General features: G+C 46.3%; 1 long non-coding RNA gene across 1 annotated transcript; it reads right to left on the bottom strand.

Annotated features, from left to right (window-relative positions):
- Positions 1-443: 443 nt before the first annotated feature.
- LOC125712326 (uncharacterized) lies at positions 444-3,652 on the bottom strand. Its single transcript, XR_007383260.1, has 3 exons — positions 3,456-3,652; positions 1,238-2,632; positions 444-1,150 (listed from the first exon to the last, which is right to left on the bottom strand). It is a non-coding gene; the product is annotated as an uncharacterized LOC125712326 (long non-coding RNA).
- Between the last annotated feature and the right edge of the window lie 2,137 nt (positions 3,653-5,789).

Below are 5,789 nucleotides of genomic sequence, written 5' to 3'. Positions count from 1 at the left end.
TCGCGTGCAAAGACTCGTGAAGCAGCCGTGGTAAGATACAAATTAACAATCAAAATATAACTATATAACACATAAAACATTTGACAAATCTATGTATGTACAAAAGTTTATGCAGTGGTGCAACAAGAATGTACAGTTATTAATGTGCAGAAGAGCATCATGCGTAATGTGGTAAATGGCTGAGTGTCGGTTCCCATTTTTAGTGATCAGAGTTCAGCAGTCTAATGGAGATGCAAACGTCACACACAGCCAGAGCAAGAGACTCGAACCCAGGTCCCAGAGGTGTCTTTAAGTGCCAACCACTGTGCCACCGCACCAGAAAACACACATAACAGAGTAAATACAGTCACAGCTAAAAATGTTGTGGGAGCACGTTATGCTTAGCAAAGGCACGGGTACTAATGCGTGCTGGAGAACCTGTGGCTAGCAAATGCACGGGTACTAATGTGTGCTGGAGAACCTATGGTTAGCAAAGGCACGGGTACTAATGCGTGCTGGAGAACCTATGGTTAGCAAAGGTACGTGGTACTAATGCGTGCTGGAGAACCTGTGGTTAGCAAAGGCACGGGTACTAATGTGTGCTGGAGAACCTATGGTTAGCAAAGGCACGGGTACTAATGTGTGCTGGAGAACCTATGGTTAGCAAAGGCACGGGTATTAATGTGTGCTGGAGAACCTATGGTTAGCAAAGGCATGGATACTAATGCGTGCTGGAGAACCTATGGTTAGCAAAGGCACGGGTACTAATGCGTGCTGGAGAACCTATGGTTAGCAAAGGCACGGGTACTAATGCGTGCTGGAGAACCTATGGTTAGCAAAGGCACGGGTACTAATGTGTGCTGGAGAACCTGTGGTTAGCAAAGGCACGGATACTAATGCGTGCTGGAGAACCTATGGTTAGCAAAGGCACGGGTACTAATGTGTGCTGGAGAACCTGTGGTTAGCAAAGGCACGGATACTAATGCGTGCTGGAGAACCTATGGTTAGCAAAGGCACGGGTACTAATGCGTGCTGGAGAACCTGTGGTTAGCAAAGGCACGGGTACTAATGGGTGCTGGAGAACCCATGGTTAGCAAAGGTACGTGGTACTAATGCGTGCTGGAGAACCTATGGTTAGCAAAGGCACGGGTACTAATGCGTGCTGGAGAACCTATGGTTAGTAAAGGTACGTGGTACTAATGCGTGCTGGAGAACCTATGGTTAGCAAAGGCACGAGTACTAATGCGTGCTGGAGAACCTCTGCACATGATGGAGAGCAGAGTGAAATCAGTGAGAACAACTAGAACATTTACAATACCCAGAATTCCATAGCTCTGGTGGACTGGTACATCAAGCTCTTTCAGGATTTTATGTATAAACTCCAAAATGACCTTTCTGTTTTTTAAATAGTATTTGTGTGTGTGTATGTGTACAAACAATGGCAAAATTGGCAAACAATGCATTTCTCAGAATGCAGCCCTGTTGTTAAGCGACGCATCACTACATTGATCCTGGTAAGTGAATCTACACTGTAATGCATTATTGATGGTAATTGTTAACTGACACTTTACGCCATTTCAGTTTACAAAATGTCACATAGGAAAACTCTACCTTCGGATTGCGTGGCAAACCTGTATGTCAATAATTATATTCAAAATGTTTATATAGTCTTTAAACGCCAAGTAAAATGTGCACATGTCAGCAAAATCCTAATTTTCATGATTAAGATGAAGAACGCAATCAGTAACACACATAACACACATAAGACTATAAGGAGCTGAATCTTATTGAGTCAAGTCTGCTTCCAGATGAATTCTGTCTAATCCTCAGCCGTGATGTGACAGTATATTTCTGTGTTAAGATGCCTCTTACTCATTTCCCAGCAGATGTAACTAATCCTTGCATGTCTTTTCAGGCGACTTGATTTGAAGCCCCCGCACACCAGCACAGAGGCGCACTGGCAAACCCCCCCATCTACACTGTCTCGCAGCACACCTGCCGCGTTGCTTGGCTCGCATGTCGATTTCTCTCTCCCCTTCCAGGCACCGCCTGATGTTCCTCCGATTACCGTCCTCCTTGGGCTCTTCGCACTGGCTCCCATGCTGCACTCTCAGTCTCTTAAGAAATGTTCTGCTAGCAGCTTGGACATCCTCACCCCTGCTCTGACTCGTCCACATGCTCATACATACTGCAGTTGAAAAGCAGAGGGATCTTTGAATCTGCGGTTCCTCACAGTCCCACACACAGTCACATTGCACAGCTGGCAGGAACCTTCGATCGTCTGGCTTGGTTTCAGTCAACAGAGATTAGGAACTGGACAAGATAAGAAAGCACAAGGTCACTGCAGAACATTATTCTGGGTTTGAGTGCAGCTGTGATCCTTCAGGGCCCATAATGACAGCTTTCCCCTTCTTCCTGGTATGCATTAATTAGTCTTTTACTGGAATTACTGATCATTGACCTCCCAGGATGCCACATTTACTCTCATTTGTAACCAGCATGGGTGGCCTGGAGGGCAGCGCTGCTGCTTCGCACCTCCAGGGTTGCGTGTCTGAGGGCAGGCCAGGTTCGGAGGGCAGCGCTGCTGCTTCGCACCTCCAGGGTTGCGTGTCTGAGGGCAGGCCAGGTTCGGAGGGCAGCGCTGCAAGTTAAACTAAAACAGGACACAGCAGGCTAGTCGGAAATAGCAGCTCTTCAGTAAAGTCCATCCAGTATCAGTACTAGGTATGTCTTTAAGCAAATGCAAACATGGCATGTGAAAAATAAGAGATTTGTTGTGGAGGCAAATGAGAGAAAATTAAGCGTGACTGAAATGTGCATTTTGTGCACCATTGGCATACGAATGGAAATCAGCTTTCACATTCATAAATAGTCTTTCCATTATTAATCAGAGCCAGGCAAAGAAAACTATCGGCCTTTACTAATATCTATACCCATAAATATACAGGCCAAGATATGCAATAATGTAACTGTAACCTGCAAGACAGCTTCCACCAAGAAGCTAGTTCGTAAACAATAAGCATCTTTACTAGATGCTGGGGGGAGAATGAACCTTGATTAATGATTTTGCAAGGCTTCCCTGCACAAAGACTTCATAGTACGGACTGTCATGCAGAAAGAACTGCTACGAGTCCCAGGACAGCAGTCTGCCGAAAGGGCCGCGTGCTTACGAGACGCCCCACGTTGTTCGCATCCCCAAATAAGGTAAACGTCTATTTCAAGCCTCCCCACAGTTAATAGGAAAAACAGCAATTAAAAAAAGGGGGGCAGTCTTGTGAAAAACTGCATTAAACTGCGTTCTGTAAAGAAGCAGACATGCTTGCTACATGCCTGAAGCAAGACAACTGACACAATGAAAGAGTTAAAACCAGAAAGGACTTTTTTTTTTTAAAGCATAAAATCCTATTCAATTAATTAGGAAACATAAGCCAGGCAAAAATGACAAGGAAAACATTCAGTGCCTCAGATTTATATACTCAGCTGTTGTCTGAACATTAACTTTAAAGTCCAGCATTCACTCTGCAGGGGTGTCAAACTCCAGTACAGGGGGGTCGGAGCCCTGGGGGGCCGGAGTCCAGGGGGGTCGGAGCCCTGTGTAGCTTAGCTCCTTCCCAGTTCCACAACAAATTAATCAGCTCAAGAGCTATTTGGTAATTAGCACAAGGACCTGAATCAGGTGTGTTAAATGAGGTGAAACCCAAACATGTGCAGGGTTCTGGTCCATGAGTTTGACACCCCTGCTGTAAAGTATACCGGGAGGCGGGGGGGGGGGGGGGGGGGCGTTAGCATCTGTCCTGGTCAAACTGCTCATGTACCAGGAGGACACCGATCACCAGTAAACAAGAAAAACAGCAGTAAAATGTGACAAGAGGAGGCTGGGGGGGGGGGGGGGGAGCTTACCTGATGACTAAAATAACACGCAATGCTGCTTGGGAGAATTATTATTAACAGTAAAAAATCTGAGTCTGTTGTTTAAGTACTACATACTGTATAGAGCATGAAATCACTCGCTTCCATGTCAGCACAACTGTCCCATCTGCCATCATGTGTTTCCCTGGCTAGCGCCACTGCGTCTGGCTGGGCTCCTCACTGCCGATTAACTGGGCCGCCAGTTACGCACTGCGGAGAAATCGCCCTGCTTCAGAAATCCGGAGCAGAGAAGACAGGCTGGCGATTACTCCACAGACATACAACTTATTTTCCATAAAAACAGCGAGTGTGTGTGGGGTGTGGGATGGGGGGGGGGGTGTGGAGACTCATGTTCTACAGAACACAGTGATGTCATTCCTCCCGAAGACAGCCCTCTGCACCGCCTTCAGCTGCAAACCTGCTAGCCGCGCTATACTCAAAAAAAGACAGGCAGAAAAGATAGATGGAACGACAGAACATTAGCTCAACTTCATGTCACATGTATAGTTGCAGCAAAAAAACATTTGAAAACATGGTTTCAATAACCAAGTTGAGGGTTTCAATCACATGCAGCTTTCATCCTCTGAATGGCGGTTTGCTCTCTCTACACAGGATGCAGGGCATGTGTCAAGTGAAGTGGGATGGGGCTGCAGCGTGTGCTAGCCAGACGCTATCCTCAGCATCCCAGTGAGCAGAGCAAGGGGCTTAGGACCACATACAGTATATGAAGACTCTTTCGCTTTTTCAGAAGAATTATTTTCAGAAATATTTCCCCTGATATTGTCTACTACTCAGAACTTCCACTGGCACAGTTGTAGTACTTAATAAAATACACAAAACATGCACGCATAGCTTTAAAGTAGCAAAGGATGAAGGATGATCCAAGCAATGTGAAACATCAAAGCATTGTGTTTAAACACTCGAAGGTCTCATACTCGGTCTTCCACTGAATACATTCAGCTTACTGAAGCTCAGCCTCTGCACACAGCAAACCATGTTTAAATGAAATGTAGCCAGTGTGCAAGTTTGGCTTGGAGGATGAGGTCTAAACATGGTCAGCATGAAACTCACAAATAATTATGGTGTCTGCCATCCTCTGATCCTCCAGTCAGGCATTATGTCAATGCACAATTGGACATCAATCGTTATTATGACCACTGGAAATGAACTGTGATTTGTGAATTTTATAGCTGCCAGTGAAAGAAGAGTAAATCATGGATAAGTTATAAGTTTTTTCTTAATTAAATTGAGTGAAAGCTGATAGATATTTCAGGTTTAGCTTTGTGAACAGGTGTTAGGGTGGTACAACCCAATCTAAGCAGGCTGCACTGAACTGGAGTTTCTCTCAGAAAGAGGGCACACAGCAAGCAGGACACTGCACAGGATGTCAGTCCAGCACAGGACACTGCACAGGATGCCAGTCCAGCACAGGACACTGCACAGGATGTCAGTCCAGCACAGGACACTGCACAGGATGTCAGTCCAGCACAGGACACTGCACAGGATGTCAGTCCAGCACAGGACACTGCAGAGGATGCCAGTCCAGCACAGGACACTGCACAGGATGCCAGTCCAGCACATGACACTGCACAGGATGCCAGTCCAGCACAGGACACTGCAGAGGATGCCAGTCAAGCACAGGACACTGCACAGGATGCCAGTCAAGCACAGGACACTGCACAGGATGCCAGTCCAGCACAGGACACTGCACAGGATGTCAGTCCAGCACAGGACAAAGGGCTCATAAATGTGTTTGTCCGGGTTTCGAGAGCAGTCAGTGTGGTGCATCCATGCCATCTGGCATAACCATTCACCCAGTACAGGGTTATGGTGAGACTGGGGTCCATCCCAGCAGGATCAGGGCAAAAGACCAAGGAACAAAAATACTACACCTGTTTAGT

This window comes from Brienomyrus brachyistius, chromosome 17 (genome assembly GCF_023856365.1).
Source record: "Brienomyrus brachyistius isolate T26 chromosome 17, BBRACH_0.4, whole genome shotgun sequence".
In the NCBI taxonomy this organism is placed as follows: Eukaryota; Metazoa; Chordata; class Actinopteri; order Osteoglossiformes; family Mormyridae; genus Brienomyrus; species Brienomyrus brachyistius.
Note: the sequence above shows the minus strand (reverse complement) of the source record. Positions and strands in the feature narration are given on the sequence as shown.